This window comes from Pangasianodon hypophthalmus, chromosome 5 (assembly GCF_027358585.1).
Source record: "Pangasianodon hypophthalmus isolate fPanHyp1 chromosome 5, fPanHyp1.pri, whole genome shotgun sequence".
Taxonomy (NCBI): Eukaryota; Metazoa; Chordata; class Actinopteri; order Siluriformes; family Pangasiidae; genus Pangasianodon; species Pangasianodon hypophthalmus.
The window spans coordinates 14,226,501-14,253,170 of record NC_069714.1 but is presented as its reverse complement, the minus strand read 5'-3'; the positions used below and the strand labels follow the sequence as shown (position 1 = coordinate 14,253,170).

General features: G+C 37.7%; 1 long non-coding RNA gene across 3 annotated transcripts; it reads left to right on the top strand.

Annotated features, from left to right (window-relative positions):
• The first annotated feature begins 634 nt into the window (after positions 1 to 634).
• LOC113523953 (uncharacterized) lies at positions 635 to 3,489 on the top strand. Of its 3 annotated transcripts, none has more exons than XR_008301773.1 (4): positions 635 to 884; positions 1,347 to 1,428; positions 1,550 to 1,638; positions 1,886 to 3,489. It is a non-coding gene; the product is annotated as an uncharacterized LOC113523953 (long non-coding RNA). The 3 variants fall into 3 exon arrangements; XR_008301772.1 differs by having other exon boundaries at positions 1,844 to 3,489; XR_008301774.1 differs by having other exon boundaries at positions 1,550 to 2,160; positions 2,298 to 3,489.
• Positions 3,490 to 26,670: the final 23,181 nt, after the last annotated feature.

Below are 26,670 nucleotides of genomic sequence, written 5' to 3'. Positions count from 1 at the left end.
TATTCCACACAAGTGCCATTGACATCATAGCCAGTGACACAAGCAGCACCTGAAAGATACCCAAAACTACAACACTTTCACATTCACCAGAGGCAGAGCAGGAATAAAAACGTCCAAGGCTGTAGAATTCATAATCACCTTAAGCACTCTTGGCTACCAGCTCATAGGAGAAAGCTCAAAAGTACCGTGTACTGTGATGCTTTAATCTGTGCACTAACTTTCACCATTACCTCACAGATCCCCATGAGGAACCCTGTCATCCAGCTAAGCATTTATCCAAGAACCTGCTTCTAACAATGAAGATCACCAACCCTGCTCCTTCAGCATCCACCATCACCTCTTCACTGAGGCTCTCCACTTTCACTAACCCTTTATTGCTTGAAAATAATTTTAAAAAAAAAAACCTCTAAGACTCAACTTGATCTTGTTGTCATGTTCACACTTTGCCTCAGGCATATACGACATCAAGCTCAACGGGAGGGGAAGTCTTAAAAAAATTAATTTTTATGGTTACCACTGGCTCCACCCAATGCAACTTGCTCCATGCCCCCTGAGTACTAACACCTGAGGCTTGTTAATTGCTGACTATTAAACCCTCACCACATGCAGTTCCTTACCATGAGTCTGTCTTTTGTCTTCCTAGCCTAGCCTAGCTCTCTGCTCCTGCTTTGGTTTATTGTTTGTAACCTTCTGCATTAGCTTTCTGTTTCTAGACTGAGTGTCTTCTAGATGCTGCGGAAGGAAAGGCAACACAATAAATAGGAATGGTTAGCATGAAAGAAATCCTAACCTCCAACAACAGCACCAATAACATCAACATCTCCAGCAACTCTCCAATGTCTACCCACCCTGCAACTTGGTCTTCATGGTGACACCCTTGGATTGTGTGATTTTGATCATTACAGTAAACTTTACAACGTGTTGGGACGCTGAATTTTTGGTGTGATGATATTATGAATATGAATCCTGGGATAAGCATGGAACACTTTTTTTCTAATCGCATAAGGATTCTTACACTACAGCAGCAGGAAGTTAGTCATAAGATAGCTTGGAGTCTGATAAATTTAGCTTTTGTTCAACCTTTAGATCTTGCACAATTTTCTAGTGTTTGGTAGTATTTTATATAAGGCATCATAGAATAAACCACACATTATCCATCTATTTCCCTAATATTCAGAGAAACAAGGAAAGTGTGCCCCTGTCCCTGTTGCTTTTTGTCCCTCACAGTCACATTGAGCACTAACGCCAGCCTATAGCTACAAGCAGGAATGGGCAATAGCACAAAGTTTTGCTGTATGCTGATTTTCTCCTCTTTCTCTCATATTCATATGCTTTCACACCAGCAGGTTTGAAAATGCCTTCTGAGTTTGGACAGTTGCCAGGATATGAAATAAATCAAAGTGCCTCCTCTTTCCTTGCAATGATAAGGTATGTCAAATGTCATACAGGTTTTTCATGCGTTTCGTGCACAAGTTTATCTTATCTTTGGGTGTCTGTAACCTTTAGGTATAAAGATCTGTTTCACAATAATTTCTAATTTGTATTGTAGAAGGCCAAGCACACTAAGAAACAGTGGTATGCCCTTCCCCTGTCTTGTGCCATGAGGATTAACTCTGTGAAAATAACAGTGATGCTGAGGTTTGTATTCTTTTCTTAGACCATTCTGACCTTAATGCCCAAATAATATTAAAGACTTAAATGTATATGCACTTTTATTTGGAATACTATTTTACATTTATTAAGGAGGGATATTCTAGAAAGACAACAGAAGAAGAATATTACACATTACTATTTGGCAGCCAATATAGAAAAATTACAGTTTTGGGGTCTTGGTGTTTGTCAGATGGGCAGATGTTCTCCCTGTGTTTGTGTGGGTTTCCTTCAGGGTTCCCCAATTTCCTCCCACCTCCCCAAAACGAGCTGGTAGGTGGATTGGCTACACTAAATTGAATGAGCATGTGAATGTGTGTGTGCATGGTGCCTTGCAAAGGACTGTCGTCGTATCTGGAGTGACTTGTGCTCAGTTTTTCCAGGATGGACTCCCTGACCAGGATAAAGCAGTCACTGAAGATGAATGAATGTGCATCAGATAGAGTTGCTCTACAGTGTGGGCTCTCTTGTAACCTCACTGTTCTCTCACCTGTGGCTCATCACACATAAGTGAGTGTCTCTTAAAGAAACCCAGTGGTTACAGAGGGTTTGGTCCAGTTCAGAGTTCATTTTAACAATGAACAAGCCCTTCTCTCCCTCGCCAAGGCAAATGCCCTGTTCCCCTTCTCTTATTGACTGCATTTCAGTTATGGGAGAGGAGAGGTGTGAGATGTGTAAGAGGAACCGAAGCCGAGTTCAAAATGTTTCGGTTATGTACAGGTACAGAGTTTCATCAAAAATACTTCACTGTTCTTAGGAATCCCTCGGAGTACACTTGAAAACTGAACATTGGATCAAAGTTTTTAAAAATTGCATTGCAACTTGTTGCAGGTGCTTCTCAACTGAAAATGATTTTTACTTTTAAATGTTGGAATTTTTTTTTCAGTTGAGAAAAACAAAATAAACAGTTGAGAAAATAAAACATTTTTAGTGTAATTGAATAGAAGATTTCTTAAATATAAATCTACATGGCCAGGGGTTAGTGTCCATCTTGCACAAAGCCATTCAAAGAGCCTCCATTCCCCTGCTTTACACACTGAAAATACAGTACAGCTGGGGATGAAAATCCCAGAAACAGCTTGGCAGTTAGCAGTAAAACTGGTACGCGTGTCATCGGTGTGCATCATGGTTTGCAGACATGGACTTTACAGGTGGAAGTACTCCACAAGCTCCACTTATTAAGAACAAAATTGGCAAGACCAAAACCACAGAATTAGACACAAATGGTCTACAGTGTCAATGAGGTCCAGGCTCCCTTAGCCACATGTTTTGGCTGTGTCTGAAAGTCCTCTATGTGGGGCATAGTTGTGAACCCCAACCCTTGGCTGTATTATCTGGAGTTGTCCCAGGGGAGGTACTAATAAAAAACACAGGCAGAATTTATTGCTTTCTTCAAAATGTCAGCAAGGCTGATTCTCCCTAAATGGAAAATTGATACCACCCGCTCAGAAAAGCTAGATAAATGAGGCAATGTCTCATCTTAAATTCGATCATCTTAGGCACACTAATGAAGGCTCCACCCAAATATTTTGAACAAGAATTTGTCCAAGTGAACACAAGACACTGTGCACCTCATTTTTACAAAAATCCTATTTAGACATATGAACTCATGTAGAGTTACTTTTCTGGTTGCACGCCTGTCTGAAAATTGACTGAATTGTCTATTTGTACAAAAGCTTCAAAAAAATGAAAAAGTATATTGAATTAATGTTTAATATGATTAAGAAGCAGGAATTGAGGAACTGAATTACAGCCAGAACTATTGTTAGAGCCGTGCTGTTATAGAAAATTAATGAACATCTGATCAAATGATATCTGAGAATTTAACAGGAGAGTAGTAGTTGTGTGTGTGTGTGTGTGTGTGTGTGTGTGTGTGTGTGTGTGTGTGTGTGTGTGTGTGTGTGTGTATATATATATATATATATATATATATATATATATATATATATATATAATTATTTGTACCAAATAGTATTGGTTATTAATACTTACTAATGACCTTTCAATAAATTGTATACAATTATTAATTAATCATAAATTCAAACATCAGTTATAATTAATGAACCATATACAGTATTACTTGCTTATAGAGTTAAAGTTTATTACTTTTAAGCCAAACACCATTTTATGTTAGACCAACGACTTTAGATTTGGTGTCACTTTTATATTAAGATTTAAGTCATTTTGAGTCTATCAAAACAAATGCTCAAGCATTTCAATATAAACATGTTATGTAAATCATTAGATTAACAAATTTATTTTTATAGTCAGTAACAGAAATAATTCTGTCTTTTCTGTTCCACAATCATGTTCAACCTGTGTGGGTGTGCATGACTGTGCAGAATGCGCTGCCTTGCTTTTATTGGCTCTTTACTCATCTTCACAGGTGCAGCAGCCGATAAAGAGTGATGTGTGATAAAAGTGAGTGTTTGAAAGTCAGGCATCCTTTCTGCACAAGCAGATGCTTTTGTTCCTCTAAAGAGGCTGAATTTGTTGTAATTCAATAGAGCAGACAGGCAATTTAATAGCATAAAGTACTTATTTCATTATGCCTTCCACCCAGGCCAGTGCACTACATGTAGCACTGACATTTGTAAAGGTCAAAAACCTTTTTATCAGTGGCTGTGCTTAAAAAAATTTTCACCTCTGTTGCTCACAACCGAGTGGAGAGAATCTCTGTGGAAGTTAAAGGTATTGAGTGTGATGAAAAACTTGGAATTTTAAACATTATTTTATATTCACTACAGGATTTCAGAGGCGTTGATCAGTTCATGAAGATGGTTCTTTTAATATTAAATAATATTAATATTTTAAAAAGCTTCTACTTTATGCCATTGTAGGATTTCAGACTAGAAGTATCACTGATCGATAATTCTTGTATCTATAAGAAAGAAGAGCTGAGTGCTGAATCCCTCTGTGTATTCTCACATACTGCATTGCTGCAGAAAACTTTTACGTGTAACAAATATGCAAAACCCTCAGGAACCTTTTTTTTTGTTAATTGGTCATGCTTTGTGGCCCCAATGTACAAAGGCACTTTTTAATTCTCCCCTACTAAAGCTTTTTTCTATTCACCTCGCTGCAGCATATTATCAGAACTTTCACTAGTGTAGAGCTTTCAGACTGCAGCCATCCTCCATTTGCTGTCTTCTCTGGGGACACTGGCCGACACTGAATTTAAACAGCCAAGAGGCAGCTGGTCACATAGCCAAACTCATGTGAATAATTCAGAGAGCTGACAGTCTCAGAATGGGATTGACGTACTAATGTAATCAGCCAACACATTTCACATTTTACATGAAAATCCTGTAATTAATTGGGGAGTTAGAGCCGAGGCACTGCTGCGCCAGTCCAGAAATGTTCTCCCACAAAGTTAGAGAGATGAAGCCATGGTGTGGGGTTTAATTGAGCATCCAGCATCCCCTACCTGTCTGAGAAACAGAAGTGCTGCCATCAACGGGATGAGAGCTCTCTATGCGTTTCTGCTCAGGTAAAGAACTTTCGAGAAATTACTTAAAAAGCCCTGAGTAGTAGTCAAAATGACAAGATGTTTAATGTTGTGAAAAGAGAGAGGCCAGTGATCTTTTTAGACGAAAAGGTTTAAAATGAGGTGTTCCTGCCAGCCTAAAACTGATGCAGCTTTTAAAAAAAAAATCAATCACTCTAAAATAGAAAAAATAGGTCTGAAAGGAGAAAATATTTACTACTTAGTCCAGGTTTCATACTCACCACTCTAACTTTAATTTTAATCCAATAATCAAACAACATAATATATTTTGGTTTATGCACTGCTAGTATTGCTGGGAGGTTGAATCTCTGATATATATACATATATCGGGGTGTGTGTGTGTGTGTGTATATGTATATATGTGTGTGTGTATATATATATATATATATATATATATATATATATATATATATATATACACACACAAACAAACACACATAACATGATTCATCAGACCAGGCACCTTCTTCCATTGCTCCACGGTCCAGTTCTGATGCTCAGGTGACTACTGTAGGCACTTTTGGCAGTGGACAGGGGTCAGCATGGCCACTCTGACCGGTCTGTCATCAGAGAACGCTGAAATTCTTTTCTGCTCATCATGAAATCTCACCATTTTCTTTTGACCTCTCTTATCAAAAAGATGTTTCCACTAACAGAACTATCGCTCACTCCATGTTTTTGGTTCACTCTTTACAACTGTGGTGAGCAGAAAAGCATCTCAGCATTGGGTTCCACTCCTGTCAACAGTTGAAGATTAGGAAAAAAAAATCACCTGGTCTTTTTCCAGTCTTCAATTTTCCAGTTTTGGTGAGTCTGTGCCCATGATTGCCTCAAATAGCCTTCTTTATAACTAACATCTTTGGTGGCATCCAAGATTTATTTAATGAGATTCTGAGTTATCTTTTTTAGTTTAGTTAGTTAACAGCTTCCTACTTTAGCCACAGAGCCATTTCATTAACTGCTGATAGTTGCACCACTGGGCAAGTAGCCCTTGCTTCATCTTCACCTAAAGAGAGGGGTGTCCTGCACTCTTATCTCTTCATATGTACAGTCTGGTCAAACAGATCAGGTGTTAAAGCTTAGAATTTAATGCTAATACCTCCATCAACACCATTGTGCTTGTCATCTCCTAGATCGTTAACCAGCCGTTTCAAGTCTCTACGTAACTCAGTGCAAATCCATTATATAGCTGCATTGTATTCTGAAATTTTGAGTCAAACATTTGCTGTCTCCATTTCTTCTGTGTTGGATTCCTCATTAATATAACATTGAATGTCACTGGAAAATGGAGAGTCAGGAAAGATGCTCTCACTCTTTCATTTTTAGGCGCTACAAGTGAAAACTGACTAATATCTTATGTAGATTTAGATTTTTATGCTAATGTAGATTTTTTTCTACATATAATATTTTTAAACACAATTGTAACTGCATTAGAAATGCCCCCTGTATAACTTCTCATGGGAAATACAGAAATACACCACCAATCAACAAATTATTACCACAAACTAATACCATTTCAATATGAACATTTTGAATGTGCTTTAGAGTGGGGTTTGCCTTTAAGGAAAAAGCCTGAAATGCCATGCCAAGGCAGTTGGTTCTGCTGCAGTTACAATGAGCTTAAGAGTTAAGCAAGCATAGTGAGGATTTAATACAGAAATTGCACACATTCAGTCCTCAGACATAACTAGACATAACTTCGATCCTTGATTTTTTTGGGGGGCTTAAAGGCAAGTGTTTGTGTTTAAACGTAGTGCTCTAGATGTTATTGAAAATCCCTATCTCAGATATCAAGAAAATGAAAAATCTGGCAACCTCAGAGGTGTGAATTATGCCCAGGTGTTTTGCATAATATGAATGGCACAACCAGAATATTGACTTAGGTGCATATTTAACCTATCTCTGAATACATGTAACTTTCCCCATGTAAATATTGACATAGCTTTTGGACTTAAGCCCCTTTATTGATATAATCAACTAAGAATTGCCTAGCTACTTTTGTGCAATATGTCAGGCATAAATTACTTTTGAATATAATATACCTTTCTGTTACTCAAGTGACAAATGACACTTTTCTCACTGCTGTTAAAAGCAGGGTGGAAAGGCTTTAATTACCACAACTATAAATATTCAGGTCAGCAACCCCCACATTCAGCCCAGACCTACACACTTCACCCAGGTCATATAGATGAGTACAGATAAGGCTACATATGAATAAAACATCATGTTCTTTTTGATAAACAGCACTTAATGTAGGTCACTGGGATAAATAGAGGAGTGCAAATATATACGGTATATTGACATATATGTAAGGATATCTAGTGTTTCACATGAAAGTCCGCTCATAATCCTGGTCTCCTCCTAGGTCTGAGCAGTGGATCATGCTCCGAGTCAGCTAAAGAGCAGAAGCTTCTAACTCACAAAGACGATTATGGCCTTATCCAATTTTGCCCTGCTACTGACTCAGCATTGTGAGCAGAGGGATGAAAGAACAGAGTGAGGGACATGTAATGATATAATCAGTAAAGCAGTGAAATTAGTTCAATTTTAGCATTACTGGTAGATACAGGGCAGGAGTGATGTTTGGTGAAATTTAACATTATCTTGACCCCTGAATGCAGCTCCATAGATTATTGTATTATATTTATACTCATTCTGGGCACTGGTTGCTGACCTGTTTCAAAAATAGACCAAGGTGACCCTGTACTATATTGCACATGTTGGCTTGTCTCTATGGAGTTCGTTACTTTCCCCACACTGTTCGCAAGCAGCTGCTTCTAGGTTATTCCACAAGCTGAAAATATATCAGCACAAAATACATTAGCATATTACTCATGGGCAGTTAATTCTGAAGCATCTGAATAATCAATTATTATAACTGATATACATAATTGAGAGAGCTGTAATTTTGTTCAAATTTCATGGCTTCTGTTCCTGGGAACTGAGGAACAGAATATGCTTAGAAATAGTAAATGGTAACCTTGGAAATATCCATTTAGGCTGCTTATGCATATGCATTTAGGCCAGTTCAACATTTAAGACTAGTAATCTCTGTATTTTTAAGCACTTATTTCAGTATAGTATATGTCGGTATAGATAACCATGAAGATTAATAATAGTATGTGATACCAAACGGTTCTCATATTGACCACATTATAAGTACCATTTTTAGTGGTACTGGAGTTGAGCATCTGTGCATCACAAATGTGCAGCTCTCTGCTTCAAACACTTGATGAAAAACTGAAACCAGCACTATAAGTGTGATAATAATATGTATGATAATATAAAATAATTATTTTCCCTATAAGAACATGTAACCAAATATACTGACAATACACAAAAGTTAGTGTAACTGTATCTGGTTATTCACTATTCATTAGCATTTGCAATGCTAGTATTTTGGGTGAGTGAATCTCATACAAAACCCATTTGAATTTAAACTATACAGTATCTGATTCATGATCCAAGTACTGTAGCTCTACGTGACCCCTCCAGGCATGCAAAATATAAGATACCAACACAGTCTGAAGGCTATTGCTCTAGGCACTAAACTAGAATCAATTAATCAACTCAATATCAACATCAAATCAAATTAATACTCTGCATCTGTTTCCCTTTCAGTTAAAGCATTTTGCTTATAAATGGTAATACTGAGTCTTAATTAGTTAATGTACCTTACATGGCATTTAATCACTGATGCATGAACTATACTAATGAAATTCCATTTTTTATTTCCATCCTTTATTTCATATAGTACAAATGTAAATGATCTGCCTAAGCAGTGAAAGCAGGTGGTAAAAGTGTCCAGTTTGTGCTGAAATATTTTCCTGCCTATAGAAAAAGATATCGTTGTAAATGATATTCTTATATAGTGCTTCAGATTGACTTAAATCTCTTAATAGAGTCATGGCTTATGGGATGAGATTTTGCCTATAAATTTGCCTTACACCAATCAGCCATAACATTAAAACCACCTGCCTAATATTGTGTAGGTCCCCCTTGTTCCACCAAAACAGCTCTGATCTATTGAGGCATGGACGCCACAAGACCTCTGAAGGTGTGCTGTGGTATCTGGCAAGACATTACCAGCAGATGCTTAAAGTCCTGAAAGATCCTTAAAGAACCCTTAAAGAATTTGGGGTATAAGTCAACACCTTGAACTCTTTGTCGTGTTCCTCAAACCATTCCTGAACAATTTCTGCAGTGTGGCAGGGCACATTATCCTGCTAAAAGAGATCACTGCCATTAGGGAATACCGTTGCCATGAAGGGTTGTACTTGGTCTGCAACAGTGTTTAGGTAGGTGGTGCATGTCAAAGTAACATCCACATGAATGCCAGGACCCAAGGTTTCCCAGCAGAACATTGCCCAGAGCATCACACTGCCTCTGCTGGCTTGCCTTCTTCCCGTAGTGCATTCTGGTGCCATCTGTTCCCCAGGTAAGTGACACACACGCACCCAGCCATTCACATGATGTAAAAGAAAATGTGATTCATCAGACTAGGCCACCTTCTTCAATTTCTCCATGGTCCAGTTCTGATGCTCACGTGCCCGTTGTAGGTGCTTCAGGCAGTGGACAGGGGTCTGCTGGTGAAAAAAAAAAATCTTCAGAAGTAGAATTGGCAGCACTATTAGTATGGTGATTTCTGGTGATTTCTGGTGATTTCTGGCTCTAACAGTTCTTCAACCTCAGCTACATCAGCTACAAGTTCATAATTAGACTTTTTCCTTTAATCCTGCTCATGTATTTATTAATTTTATTTGTACCTGCCTACAAGATTTTCTAATGAATTTGGTTTTATTAGCCTAATTTAAACCAGTTATTAAGGATGCTATAAATATATTGCACAGTGCCAAATGTTGTCTTGTGCGCTTCATATCTGGAAGCTTGCTGAAGCCTATAAGAAAGTAAAACCTGCTACTTGCAACTCCCAGTCACGATGCACACCTCTAGTCTCAACCAGATGTCCTGTGAAGTTTTCTGGCAAGCTTTCTCAAAAACAAAATAATGGTGTGCCTCCTATTTGTATCTGTATTTGTCTGTTTAGAATACATTTACAATCTAATAATATATAATTAATACAGATTGTATCTATAAATACAATCTATTAATTACAAATACTGTATTTGTATTTGGTTACAACCTACATTCTCTGGTGTATACCTGTAGCACTGCGCTGAGAGATACAGAATAAGGATCCATGTGCAATAAGGAGGTTTATTATGGTAAAATACAGAGTCAAAACAGGAAGGGTCTTTACAAAAGAATAGGCCAGGGACAAAAAAACAGGGTCGTAATACAGGCCAGGGCCAAAATATCAAAAACAGATCAGCGTCAGAACAAAGGGGCAAAGGGGCAAGGCAAAGGCAAAAACGATTCAAAGCAAAACAGGTCAAAACAGATTCTATCCAAAAGAGTCCAGGCTAGATTTTACAACATATATTCTGTTTTTATAATCTTTAAGTATGACTTTGATTACCATGTTTGCCTGTGATCTCAGCCCTGCTCTGGATTTTAAATTTTGATAAAGCCTAAAAAAAAAAAAAAAAACTGCTCAGGCCTTGCTTTATAGCAATTTAATGTAATGTACTTAGCAGCATACTATTACTACTACTACTACTACTACTACTACTAATAGTAATAATGTATTATTATGTTGCTAAGTGAAAGAAAGCCATGGGGCAGGGGCATTTGCTGCATGTCTAAAATGGTTACCTCTTAAGATGCAGAGTTATTTATATTCATAAATGAATTTCTGAACAGAATGACTGGGGAAGTTTGACCAACAGCTACAGAAGGTCTGAAGTGACATGGTTTAAAATGGTAATTTAAAGATTATATGATTTATCTGTTGGATATGTCTATGGGAGAGTAGGATAATGTCTGCCATAAGATGATATCCATGTCTATGCTAGTGATATTACATATCATCCATATGTTCAGACACTGTTACAAAGTCGGCTACACCATGTCTAGCAGTAAATGAATAGAGTTTTAAAAAGCGCTACTGGCTCAAACTGCAGAGAATCATCTCTCAGTTGAGCTGCTTCATATATCATCTGTAACAGTTTATTTTAAACCTGACTGCTGACTTTAAGAACCCTACAGTGTTATCATGATGTCTCAACAGCTTCTGACAGAGAACAGCACAGTGCAGCAGTAAGCTGACAACAGGACAGATGTTACATGTAAGGCAACATACTGTGTTAGGAACAAGATGCAGCCATCCAACTCTCTTTCGAAGATGAGCGCTGTAGTCAAATTTGCTGGCAACCAATAGTGTGCATCTGTTCTTGTGTTTATGCCCTCCCCCTCTCTAGTTTCCTCTCTCTCTCTCTGTCTGTCTGCCTTCTTCCCCCGGGTAGAACACTGTGCTCTAAGCAAAGTGAGACTGACAGATGCTCAAGTTCACCTTAAACTCAGTTTAATTGAATTAGAAGCCAAAGCACATAGACAGGCACGTTTGAGGCACCAAGAGAAAATTAGAGACACTTTTTAATTTTATTTACTAAGTCATGCAGATAGGTTTGCATGATGAATTTTAGAAGTAGGGAATATATGACATGGATGACTTGTGCTTCCTCCTGTGAAGGAAAGAAAGAACATTAAAAACTAAAAACAATGATTTCAGAACAGGCACTTCTAAACAACAGAAGAGTTGAATTATGTTGCGTTAAAATGGATGGATAGAGCTACAAATACCAGTATCAACATGACGAGAAGAATATCCTTTCATAGTGTAGATGCTCTGAATTTTGGCCAAAATTGACTTTTTCTGCCTATAGCATACTTTTACACCTCTACTTTAAGAAACCATATGTATATTTTACCAAAACAAATTGGAAATGTTTGTGTTTATTACTTTTGAATCTTGCCTAGGCTATCTTCCTGCAAAAATCATGTTGGGTAGAAACCAGTTTAACATATGCAGTGGTACAAACACAGTCTGCATAAAGATGACTAACACCTTTTCAAGCTTTGATCAAGTTGTTGGATAGTTATGTGCTGTAGTCGAAGACTTAAGCCTTTCACTTCAGCTTGGAATCAGATACCAGCTGTCACAATGTCTGCAGTACTCCTGCGCTGTAGAACTGGAATCTTTAAATGCAGTTTTCTCCCTTTCCATTTTTGGGGTTAGCCAAATTGGATATAACTTGTGGTCGAGATACATGCAAAAGTGAAACACATTTCAGTTCAGGAAGGCCTGTAGTTCTCAGAAATATATATAGTAAAAACAATTTTCCAAATTTGACCATGTGGAAGGTTCTCTCTGGCCACCACACATATGTGTTAGCCAGCTAACTCTTTGTAACTTGTAATTCTAGGCTTTCAAGGGACACTCCGTCCAAAATCAAAAATGTATCTATCAATACATCTGTTGTAAACATGCCTACAGTAGTTGTGTCTTACAGCGATGATGCAGTGAGCTATGTAGTGAGATTTTCAGGTTTCAGTACTGGGGAAACCCCTTCCTGATTATATATCTTGGAGGTAGAAGCAGAATTTGAAAGACTACAGCGGCTATTTGGGTGGGAGGGGAATGGGGGAAGAAGAGGGAATGTTCTTGCTAGATAATGGTATGTTCAGGGATGTGAGATAACTGGCTACAGTACCTCTATTAAGCAATCACTTGCTTTGTAAGTAAATTATTGCTAGGGAGCGAACGGATTACTCAAGCAACAGAAATGATTCAATGAATGAGGATTTTCTGAGTTACTGTTAAACAGTGACATCCAACCATACAGGTTTGAGTCAGAATATACAGAAGACAAACTGCACCAGTTAGAAAAACAACAGGAGGCAAGCAGAAAGCAATTCTAGGTCTTACAAAATTACACTGAGCCAATTAACTGAAGTTAGCAACAACAAAAGTAGCTACCATAATGCTAGCTAGCAATGTTACCTTTGTGTTAACAACTTTACTAGCCATCATACTAGTAGTTACATGGGTGAAGACAAGCATTGCTCATATCTCAGTTCAATCCTTTTGTTTTGGGCACAGAGCTTCTCTGCTGTCCTTTTTTGTACTAAATACAGACAGAATCACCATTTTCTTTTACATCTTCTTTGGTGGAAAACCAATTCCTTTTTTTAGTCCTCCAGTTTGAAGTACTGGCTGCACACAGAGAAGTGTGTGCCTCCTGGTTAGAAGTAGATGTGATTGCTCTAGCAAATAAGATACTTGGTTATAATCTGACTGAAGTATCTATCAAGAATTTTATCTAGGAATCAACCCGACATTAGCTAAAATGATATCTGTGTATTATTATGGATTACCACTAAAACACAGCGAGTGCTCTTTGGCTAAAGTAACACTTTTAAATGGTGTATTTTAGAAGATTCTTATGGCTTGGTGTCCTTTCAGTGGCTAAATGATTCTAAGAGGTGGTCTAGTCTGCAAAGAGCAGACATTTATACACATATCTTAAAGAAACTCTGAGCCTTTATACTATAGAGAAATTAATGTAGGCATACAAGTCTCTTGAAGTTTACAACTTTGTCGTTTGTGGGCAAGTTACCTTTCCTTTTACAATCACAGTATCAGGGATATTGTTACAGTGAAAGCCGAGGTGATGCCCAGACGGATGCTTTAAATTCTGTTGTAAGTTGAACAAAGTTATGTGTTCATTACAGGCAACTCATCAGTAAGAACGTGACTGATGTAGAGCTACATTGGTTTGTTAAAGCAATTTATACCACAGCACAGTTGAATTCTTGAATCTGATTGGTCAGAATGTGTGCATTATTTTTGTATAAAAACATAGGTAGTTCCAGCTGTAACATGAAGGATAATATTAATGTGCTCGTTACATGCTCGTTACTAATACGTTACATGCTCCTTTTGTGTGTGTCCTTGTGTATGCGTGCGTGTGTGTGTGTGTGTGCATGTGTATGTGTGAGAGAGAGAGAGAGTCTGGTGAAGGAATGGCTGTTTATTGCAGTTATAACATAAGTTATAACAGGAACTAATTTGTCTCTCAGATGTTCCAAGACATTAAATCTAACTATAAATGTGCAATGTGTCGTTCATTAATAAATGAAACATTGAAATTGGTAAATCGCTGTGGTATAGGTGGAATAACACACTCCAGACTGATGTTATCCAAAAATAATGCACTCCGCTTGCGTGTTATGCCACATGGACACATGTCCGGGTCAATAGAGTGCACAATCCAACATTATAGAAGACAAATTCTGGCTTGCATTTAAAAATCAGTAATCAGTATGTTTTTTCCCAGAACATTACAATGTTATCAAAATACTGCTGTGTTTTGTTTCCTGGATCATGTCAGAGTGAGACATCAGAGTGACGTGTCTCACTCAGAGGTCCAGAATGGTTGATCAGTAGGGATTCTCAATGGTTAAATACATATTGGAGTATTGCATGCTGGGTATTGTAGAGTTTGCTACTTCAATGGGTGAAAACAGGAAAACAACACAAGATCATGAATTCTGCTAGAACACTGACATTAAGTGATACAATCCTGTGCAGTAGGATACTACATTCCATGACAAATAATATATTAAATTCTAATTTTATGCCGGAATTGTTCTTTAAGCATTTTGAAAATGATCTGTGATGGCAGGGTGGCATTTATAAGCTGGGATTGGTATTTTTCAGTTTAGTAGAAGGACTGAAAATTTAACAAAATTTGGAATTTTTTAGTTGCTACTCCTTTTTGGCGTTTCATTTTGCTTATTTCATCGTTTCCTCATGCATTCCCCCATATTCGCAAAGCCTTTCATGTTTCTCAGTAATTCTATGCTGTGGTTTTTAATCCCTAGTTTGCTTTGTATAGTTTCCAGGCTTTGGAACACTATGGAGCTTTTTATTTGGAATGGCAGTGTGGAAAAAGCACAAGAAAAAAGTTTTGATGGAAGATGCAGCAATGTGTTAAAAGTAATGGGCTGCTGGTGATTATGATGATGTAGAGAGTAGAAGACAGCAGGTACTCGGTGGCCTAGCCATGTTAGCTAAATAAGGCTAAGGAATGATAAGCATTGTATATAAGCCTTTTTAAGCCTAGAACTGGTTTGTAATGTGCTAGAATCACACAGTTATTGCTGTTTAGTCTTTCAGAATCTTTACTAAGCTACTTAAAGAGAAATGACAGGTGTGGAGTAACTAGCGCCACTTTAAAGCAAATCCACAGGCTGATTTTTGCTCCCAGTCTGCCCTTGCCTGCAATAGACATCAGCAATTATTTTGGTAAAGAATACTTTAAAAACCTCAAGCAGATCAAGTCTGCTTGCCAGAGTCCTCCATGTTACATTTTGTAAGAGCATATAAGTTCTCAACAGTGCAAAACAGAGTCCCTATAAATTATATAGATTGCAAGAGAAAGGACCTCAAGGCCAACTGACTATGTCAAGCACCACTGACAACATATATGCCATCTAAAAAATACCTTAGTGTCTTTGAGAAGACTTTTTCTGACAACACAAGTTTATGCTGTGCTGAGTCTGTAACTCTGAATGAGATGTTATTTCATGCTCCTGACTTTGGGTGTGCATCAGGGCAATTTCTGAGGCACATACGTCAGCCCCTGTCTCTGCAAATGGAGACAACAAAGGCTTTCTGAAAGGGTTCCTAGACAGAGGCGTTAGAAAAATAACTGTGAACCCCAACAATCTACCACTCAAAGTGATCTGGGCAAAAAGACCAAATTTTCCTAATGCTATGCAATAGAGAGGGTGTGATTATTGAATCTTTTCCAGTGGACTTTGGCTCATTCCCAACTCTCTGAATGCTTTTTTTTTTTAATAATGTTTGATAGGGATTTGTTCATTTCTATCATCCAAGCAGCAAATGCCAAGATGTTTGAATGTTGACATCAATTCTAAAAGACATTGCAAGGACAAGGGGTCCCAAATTGAAAAACACTGGTATTGAGTGAAAACAGTCATCTCTGCACTGTGTTCAACATTTTAGGGTCTGTATTTTCACATTTCACAACATAGAAATGGCCTTGTTTTCATCAAATGCAACAAGTCGACCCACAGGCAACAGAGCTGCTACTTTCCTTTTACACTTGGAATTTATCTGTTCCAGTCTGTGCAATCACACCAGATGACACTTTTCTGATTCTACATTTTCATCTGCAATGCTTTGATTTCAGTGCAGCTGTCGATTGCTTTTACGGCTCTCTCAGTGTCTATAAACCCTCAAGAATTCAATCGGCCTGGTTCTAACAGAATTATTAATATTAAGATGTCTTCTCTGGGCCTTCCCCTGGAGGCCAGTCTTCTTAAAGTCATCATGAATTATAGCCTCATCGCTTCACTTATTGACTTTTCCCATGTCATCTAATATCTCCTCTACCATTTCTCATTCTCTCGAGAACCACATAGTCATTTTAAATAAATAAATAAATACTGTACTTACATACATACATGCCAAATACACACACACACACACACACACACACACATATGTATATGTATGTATATGTATATATCTCTGTGTGTGTAGATATAAAGTTTATTTGTCATGTGCACAAAATGTCAGTGACAGTTGTAGATTGAAATGCTTTTTGTGAGGCTCAAGTACTTTACAACTGTGCAAAACGAAAAAAAATGCATCAGAATATAAAAGAGGAGAGGAGAGTGGAAAGAGGGGGAAAGAGATTATTTACAAATACAGTACATGTTCAAAATATGCAGAATATATTGGTATGTATGGTATGTGTGCCTAGATAGTATAGATAGTATGAAAGTAAAGTGCAAATCCTATCTGTAAACACCAGAATATGTGCAATAACAGTATGTGAACAAGAGTGTAAGACATAGTAAAATAAATAGTAGCTGTGTGCAGTTGTAGTGTCTGAGCAATCCTCTATAGACAGAGGAGAGTATATAAAGCAGATGAAGCAGCAGTACAAAGTAGCATTTACAAAAAGTAAATATTTACAATTAAGTTAGATGTAGTACTATGTGTAGTGTGTAATAAATATGTACAGTATATCAATGGTAATGCTAATGAAGTGGTAATAGTGTTCTTAGAAAAATTGCAACATGCCCAAAAGTGACAGAAGCATGTGAAGAGGTTGTTCGTGAGTGTCCTTGAGCTGTCAGTGAGGTGACCAGTGTGTGGGAGGTAGTGGAGGCATGAGTGACAGAGAGGAAGAAGGAGTAATGACTGGATTACAGTTTATTCAGGATCCTGATGGCCTGCAGATAGAAACTGTTCTTCAGCTTGCTGGTTCTGGATTGAATGCTGCAGTACCGTCTGTCCGATGACAGTCTGGTAAACAGTCTGTGTGCTGGGTGATTGCCGTCTGTGGTGATTTTGCGAGCCTTCTTCAGACATCGTGTGTGGAAGATGTCCTGTAAGCCTGGGAGTTTGTTGCCAATAATGAGTTCAGACCAGACAGTCATGCACCCAGTCAGGATGCTCTCTATGGTGCATTTGTAGAAGTTGGTCAGGCTTTTTTTTTGGGGGGGGCAAACTTCCTGAGCCTCCACAGGAAGTAGCGTCACTGACAAGCAGATTTCACCACGGTCTTAGTGTGAAGGGACCAGGTTAGGTCATCGGTGAGGTGCACACTGAGGAACCTGCAGCCTCCTGTAGTCCATGATCATCTCCTTAGTTTTGCTGATGTTGAAGCAGAGGTTGCTGTCATTGCAGCACTCTGATAATGCCCTGACCTCATCTCTGTAGGCTGTCTCATCTCCTTCCGTGATGAAGCCCAGGATGGTGGTGTTGTCAGCAAACTTGGAAATGATGTAGGAGCTGTGCTTGGCGACACACTCGTGAGTGAACAGGGAGTACAGGAGGGGGCTGAAAACGCATCCCTGTGGAGCTGTGCTAATATTCTTCTCCTTTTCCTTTCAAATCTGGTCAAACAATATTTTGTGACTCTTCCAAGGAAAAAGGGCATCAATTGATATTTTGTTTTGTTGTTGTTCCTGCTGTCATTTTGTTCCAGTTATTTTAAGTGCTCTACATAGCCAGTATCCATACTGACGTAGAGGGATCTGGTCTGCAATGCACAGGGTCTTCGACAATATTGCTGTGGGATTTTATTACGTTTTGCTGCGGTCAGTACATGGTGTGGATTCTGTTCGGCTTCTGTGAGTGAAATTGGATGGTGGTACATTGCACAAAAGTATGAAGTAGTTTATTGCTATTTTGTCCCCTTTGCACAGTGGTCTCATGCCTTGCCACTGATAGGTTGGAATATTGCTGGAGATTACCTGGTTGATGTATACTATTGTTGCAAGTCATAGCGAAGAAGAGTTTTAATGGTTTTATCGGATTTTTCTCTCTGCTTTAGATACTTTATTTTGTATTTATTTTGTATTATTGATTCATATCTATGTTTGTTTTCTTTCATTCAGTCGAAAGGCTTGTGACTGTGGATCCACATGGCTATTGGTTATGTATTGGTCCTAGCCATTCCAGTTTAGTCAAATAAATTCTCTGTGAGTGAGATTTCCTCAGGGTGGCACAGTCACTAGTGAGATCTTATCCTTCTTATATTGGAACTGCGACACCAACATATACTTCTCCCAGTGGAGGGTCACTTTGTTCCAGGCTCACCTAGACAGCTCAAATAGGGACACAGGTAGATCAATACCTGTTCTCTCAAGGTGACCTCTTCCTACAGTCCAAACTCTTCAGAGATATGCACTGTGCAAGAAAGTCAAGTGTACGCTCTATCCAATAACTAATGACTTGAGAGTCATGGAGCTGCACTGCTGTTACAATCTGTCTCTCCGTTTGGAGGTTTATTTGTGTTCTCACTCACACACGCCAGTGACCATGTGAGTGGCACCAGGTATTCAGCTCAGCTATCAATCACAAGACTACACAGAGACCTGAACATCTGTCAACTCGGAGAAAATGTTTCCTTTAATGACCACAGGCAAGGATAAGCACTGCAGCACTTCAGAGGCAGCATGGCTAAAGAGAAACGTTCATTCCAGAAACACTAAGACAATAAGATTGCTTCCAGTATATCCATAAATACACTCATATTCTCTCCTTGTCTCTCTTTCTCACTGTCTTTCTCTCTAGCTATCAGTTTATCTACATATAAAAAGACATTACCGGTTAGGTTATGGCAAAGGGTAGGGTGAGGCAGTAATAACGTTTTCTGATTCAAAACATCAGTGTTGCACATTACAATTCATATGAATTTTTCATGAGAGTGAGTTGCAAAGAGCATTCACTCATTTAATGACAAGGAAAGATATCTAACTACATCTAGTTCCCTTGTGACTTTTTAAAATAGAAATGTGCTCGTACAAACCCCACCTAATTTGCTATATCAACAGGATAACATCTATAAGATAAATCACACTCTATCTGTTCATTTCCTTATTCAATTAGGTGCAGTATTCTGTGAGTATCCAGAGAGTGATTCATACTTCTGAGTGTATAGTTCCTACAGCATGGGAGGCATCATCGCCTGCAGCAGCAGAGATTGCCCTCTCATGTGTTGCCTGGGTTGCTGCTTCACCAGAATGAACCTGAGTTACCCCATGTATCCAGTGACTTTTAGCTGATAGCATACATAGTTAAAGTATATTCTTGTGAATACGAAAAGATGAATGCTGAGAGTTGCTCTTATTAAGTTCAATAAAGAATTCATTCTATGCCATTTTAATGGTCCAGCAATAATGCAAAGCCTGTCAGGCTTTAGACATTTACCTGAGAGGTGTACAATGAAAGATAAGTAATCATGCTTAAGACCATTATGTACATTTTTCACACTACCACTGCCATTTTTTTTAAATAAGTGAACTCATTAATGAACGGAGTTTATCCAAGAATCCAAAAGATGCTTTCAGATGTGCTGACATATTGACCACTGTTTCTTATCATTACAGAACAACCACATCATGACTAAATGGAATAACTCCATTAAACCATATTAAAGCTCAGACTGCAGCTAAGAGTGATTTTCGAGAGCGTGTCAGACTGATGTAGATGTTCATTAGTCATGCACTAAAAGCGGCACTGCTGATGAGTTTATTAACAATGGTGCTTGTTTTAATCAAATTCTCTTTCTCATCCATTTTCAATACCGTTCAGCCCCAGAGGATTTCACGTATTGGCTTGCTTAAGGATTGTGCAATCACTTTAAAAGTACTGATTACACAAACTATATAAATATGACTCTCAGCAAGAAGAGCCTGTCATATTAATCCTGGATAGGTCACTGAACTATGACAGCATTTAATTGTTTTAGTTATTTCTCTTTCCCTCTCCCACACACTGTAGGTTTGGTGTAATTTCTGTGGACCATATATATAGGAACCCTGTGGGAGAAGAATATCTGCAGCTACTGTATATTCAATTTTATAAACTCTACTAATAAATCTTTATCAAAATCAGAGACATTGAGTATTCCTGTGATGGAAAACATAGAAAGTCTCGTATGAATGCATACATTATAAAACTAAGTTCTACTGAGTTCACCATAACACAGTGCAGCACCACCATAAATGCAAATCATAAACCCAAGTGACACAGAAACCTCCTCACTCCAGAACTGCTAAAGAGACTGCTCAGTCATGACATAGACTAGCAACACACACACACACACATACACATGTACATGCTGATGGATTCTCTGAAAGGTAGTATTTTCCACATTGAAAGCATGAGATTGGTTTCCAACTACAGCCTACCCTATTATTTTGTATCCAAATAAGATTGAAAATCGTATCTCCACAACTCTAGATTGCATTACAGAAATACATTGTATGCTTTTCTCTGGTATTTTTTAGAATATCAATATTCACACAGGAGAAAGGAGATGAGGGGATCAAGGACAAATAAGACAGAAAAAAGGAGAATAGATAGGTGGATGTATATTTTATATATAACTAACAAGAAAGGTTCATGAAATGTGACTTGTGTGGTGCAACATGAACCCAAAGCACTGCTCTCAGACCTTTTATGCATCATCCATTTAGGGCTAAATTTAGGAATAAATGTCAGGAAGTACATTTTTATTTAGTGTACCATTTCAACCAAAATGAGAAGCGTAGACATTTAGAAGATAAGGGAAAGGTACAGTAGAGTATTAATGATCCATTCTTTGGGGCTCATTTATCAAACTTGAAATAAACAAAATAATTCCAAAATAAAATAATTCACAGGAGCATTTACACAAGAAATCCATGGTATTCATGAAACTCGGTTAGCTCAGAAAAATGTTTGTGTACATTTACGTATAAGAACTCACTAATATGAACCATGATTTTTAGGCTTTAACTCGTTTAATTTGCAGGACTTACTGCAATTTTATAGATGGATTAAGTTTGTAACTTTTATGGATTGTGTTGTAACTTTTAATCACTTATTTATTTCAATTACACAAGCAAAATTAATGAACATTTTAGGAACATTTGTTGTTTCATATTAATGACTCGAAGGAAACCAATCCAAAACAAATCCAAAATAAAGACAAATTACACTAGCTATTCACAATGGCACATTATAAAAGGAGGAAGAGTTAGAGTGCATTTGTGGTAGCTGGCACACCACTGTAGCTGAGCTGCATTACTGGAGGATTTAGTGCAAGTCTTGTTTAGTCTCTTTTGGTCATCATTTCGTTGTTTTCAGCTCTCTGTGAGCTTTTAAGAAGTTCGTGGGCATCACAAAACTTGGTACTTTACAGTGATTGGTATTTATCAACATATGCACATGAGAAGAAAAATAGCATTACTGAAACTTGTACATTTGGTTTTTGTAAATGTTTTGTTTGCTTTTTATGCACAACCTTTACGAAAAGATCGATAAATGAGGCCCATTATGTCTATTATTGGGCAGTTGGAAAAACCAGTTGATCTGGAGATACCGTTTCCTTGAATTGAGTATGCTTGATTTTTATCTGCAGCTCTGAACTTAAGGTCATATTACTGCTGTGAATACTCTGACCAAATATGAAAAAAGGGATTTATTGGCAGATCTCAGTGAACATTCACTGATGGCAGTCTACTGTTTAGTCACCCACTGACGCAGGTGCTGTAAAGCCAAAAGTAGACTACTTGGCATAGGACCAGTCTTTCTTGGTAAACTATTTATTACTCACCAAGACCTTGTTTTTTTTATCCCCTCCATCCATGAATACTACTGGTACACATGATAGCAGTCTTCAGAATCTGAAAAAATGCATAATTTATACAGTTGTCAAGACAGTTTCATTATTTTGACTAATTTCCATGCCTTCTTGATATTTCGCTGAAAGTGAAGACAGACAGAAGACCATGGCATTTAAAGAGATAAGAAAATAGGGAGAACCCACACCACGTGTCAGCAATACATTTGCTTAAATTGTGAGATTATGTTTCATACAAGCTGCTGTTTGGGTTTGATGGGGCCGTGTTGATCCATCGTGTTCAGAAGATATGTAAGGCTTTAGCTTAAAATGTTGAGATGAATGATTGAAATTCTCATTTGAATCTCAATCTGAAAGATTCTGGCTGCTGTTTTTATAGAGAAAAGTGAGCAGTAGAAAGAGAAAACAAAAGAAGATATAAAGCTTTAAGCTTTCTCTGAATTTCTCAGCTCTGGTGTGGTTTTTACGGAGTACTGTTATACACTGTATGGAAAAAAGTATGTGGACACCTGACTATAACACTCATGTGCTTTTTGAATATCCCATTCCAGATTTAGTCCACCTTTGCATTAGTGAGGTTAGGCAGTGATGTCGGATGAGGAGGCCTGGTGCACAGTGAGCATTCCAGTTCATCCCAAAGGTGTTCAGTGGGGTTGAGGTCAGGGCTCTGTTCAGGTCACTTGAGTTCTTCCACTCCAACCTTGACAAACCATGTCTTCATGGAGCTCTCTTTGTGCACAGGGGCATTGTCATGCTGGTACAGGTTTGGGCCCCTTAGTTCCAGTGAAGGGAAATTGTAATGGTAAAGCATACAAAGACATTCTATACAATTGTGTGCTTCCAACTTTGTGGCAACAGTTTGGTGAAGATCCACATATGGGTGAGATGGTCAGGTGTCCACATACATTTGGTTATATAGTGTAACAAGCTGCACAGTAAGACCCTAAACCAAACTCAACACATCTGAAAGGCTGCCCATATGAACAACATAATGGAAGATCAAGAATTGGGGATGAAAAGGGATCAGAATGGGTAGAGCACTACATAGAGACTGTGTCGGAGTCACCTAATGGATACACTTCTATTATTCAGATAACAGATGGGAAATACATCCTTCTCTCTCATCAGCAATTAGATTTATGGCAAAATATTTTTACTAGCTTTTGATTTGAAGGTGTAACATAATGTCATGTGAATTCTAAGTGTCCTGCAGGAACTGGTCATAACAAAGGCCACAGTGATTATGGGCACAGGTAATCAAAGCAGTAAAACAGAGATGTTCTTAAAAGTTATTATAGGGGTTGCATGCCTAATTATATATGTAATATAGATATTAACATGGTTAGCATGTAATATAAACTACACAGTTCATATCATATTAGCTTAAATATCATATGATCTCATATTAGCTTTTTTAAACATCAAAAAAAAAAAAAAAGATTAAAATTGATATGACTTCAGCAGCACCATTGGCACACACACAAGATGCAGTGACCTAAGAAACTAGGATAAAACCTAATCAGTGGAGAAAATGGATTAATCTGCCAAACTACCAGAGATTCATGGCCACACAGTGTAATTTTTTATCAATCCACACCATCTTCATATTGTATCTTCGTATAACAGTGAACTATTAGCTCATTATGCATGCTTTCTGTGGCATGACAATATGCCCTCTTTGTACTTACATTAAGCAAATTATTTATTATCACAGGCCTCCTTTATCACATTTTTGTGACTCCATCTTTTCCTTTGATCTTTATACAATTCAGCTGAGTGTCTCTCATTAGCTAATGAGAAGAAAATATGTCTTCCATTACCAAAAACACAATCATCATCTAAATGTGTTGTGTCAGTAATTTTGACAAATGCCGTCAAATCAGTAGTGCATTTGACAATCAGTAGGTGCATAAATGTGATTACATGCATAAACAGGATTCCCTTCAGTTTCTGTGTGTGATACTGTTAAAATGTGTAACTATGAGATCAAATAGGAGTAAGGAATAAGGATAATGGTTTTTGTTTTTGGTGATTTACCTTTGGTAATGTGCTGACTTTGCTGATAGGGATGCAGTCTGTCACATTCTAAACTGTAGTTTACTTAAAGAAACAGCGGGGCAGTCACCCAAAAACACATAGTTCACACAGGTCACACAGTTAAATCTAAATGTGATTATAGGTCATAGGTTACATAGTTAAATCTAGCTGTGATTATAGGTGATAGGTTACATAGTTCAATTTAAATGTTATGCAAGAGCACATGTTTTCACTGTTAGGTAGGGTTAGTATACTATATATTACAACAATATATATAACAATATATATATAACAACAAGAAGCTAACAACAAGAAGCTCTTTGGGTCATGTTTTTGAGACACAAGCAAAAACAAGGTGTGAGCTTGGTGCATTGGATCTTCATGACCACTTGTGCAGGTGGAAAATGGTAAAAATGACCAGGGAACATTAATTAGATGAATACATTAAGAGGTGTGGGTAAGTGTGCTGCTTCTATATCCTGTCTGAGAGGATACACAGTGCAGCACAGTGATGTTTTTATAATGACATACATTCGACTTTATAAACATTTTACCGATATAAATAACCAGCTGGCTGACAGGATTAAAGTAAATATATTTCCTGTCTCTGTCTTTAGATTTTATGTTAATATTTTACTGTTAGTCTTACCCAAGAGAGAGTGTGAAAATGCAGCAAATATTCAGGAGAGACAATCTGACCTGATGTGAAGTGCCTATAATGATGTTCGTATTCTAACAGCATTGATATTGCTGACTATTATGTAAATATAGTAATGTTATTTTAGATTTGTAATGGCTTTTTATTTATTTATATGGGGTAAAACACTACTTATATGCATGTAAAATGCAGCAGGATAGATGGATGCACATTTAAATAGATGCACTAGTTAAAACAGAAGCGGGTATCTGACTAAAACATGCTTCATAAAAGATTTCGGTATTAACTGGCCTTTAGGAGGGACAACTGTATAGTTTTTTTTTCTTATTTGTTAATTATTAAATAATTAGGTCTGTCCTATTTATGTTGAAGTGGGGTGATATAAATAGTGAACATCCACAAGACCAAGTAGTGAGAAATGAGACGGGGGCTTATAATGCTGAGCTTGAAGTCAGGAAAAAAAACAATTTATCCATGCTAATGCTACTTTCACCTCGCATTGGAAAAACCACAATTCCCCCTCTTGGTGTTACAATATAGTCAGCAAGGGCTAGGGTATCATCAGCGACTGTATTTCAGAAAAATCTAGTACCCAACATGTATAATTCTGTTCTAATATTTAGGAGTAGCACATTTTACTAGTTTTAGTGCATTTTTTTCCCCGTTTTGTAGCTGTGCTGCTGAAAGTGGATGAACTGTGTATCATCAGCATAGAAGTGAAAGCCAACATCATGTTTGCAAACGGCATGTCCAAGGGGCCAGAACCACATGAGACATCATAGAGCAAAGCAATAGACAAGTAGTTTAGACAGTATTGAGTCTAGAACATTTGCAGCTGGTGCTTTTTGACACAGGGGAAGCATGGTTGTTGATTATAGCTAATACCAAAAAATTATTTAGTACTCTGACCCTTCCTGTGGTTTGTTAGTACTTTTATAATATATTCCACACCCTTTGTAGAAAGTGATCTGTCATACTAGTGTGGAGTCTTTTCAAGTGATTTGAGAAGCACTGTTGGTAAAATAACCAACTTTAGCAAATAATCTCAAAAAAAAAAAAAAAAAAACACAACCTGCATAATGCAAGCAATTAGCAAACCAGCTTTACCACCAAGGATTTGGTTGTCAGCAGGCCAGCAATAATCAACACAAATCAGATTGGACCATCACCAAGTTTCTTTTTAGCTCTTTTTCTAGCAGGGTTTCCCAATTCAGTTTGGTTATTACCCTGGACAAACACACTAATCAGTTAATTACCAAACTCAGTTGTTCTTGGATTTGAAACCTCCCCAAATTTGAGTAAACATTGCTGCTAAGGTCTGGAGTAATTTAGAAATCATAAATGTCCTGCTATTTGTTACTTTAGTTTACAAAAAAAAGAATCTAAACTTCTTCTTATTGCTGTCTGTCAAGCTTGGAAAAATAAGCAACTCATGAGCCTGAAGATAATTAATGAGAGGTGCTTTCCATGCTTTTACAGGAAGCCTCAAGCCTGTTTTTATACCCTCTTCACTTCTTCAACACTGTTTACTTCTTTGATGCCATGTTCATTGTACCATGAGACAAATCTTCAAACAATACTTTTTTCTCTTACAAGATGGTGCTACACAGTGCAGGGCAGACCTCATGAGGTAATGACTGCTTTGGCTATAGACTTAGTGTATAGTCTATAGATATTCTCCCTGTTTAAAGCAAGACCTCAAAAACAGCTTAGAACAGAGGGACTGTAAGTATCTTGCTACA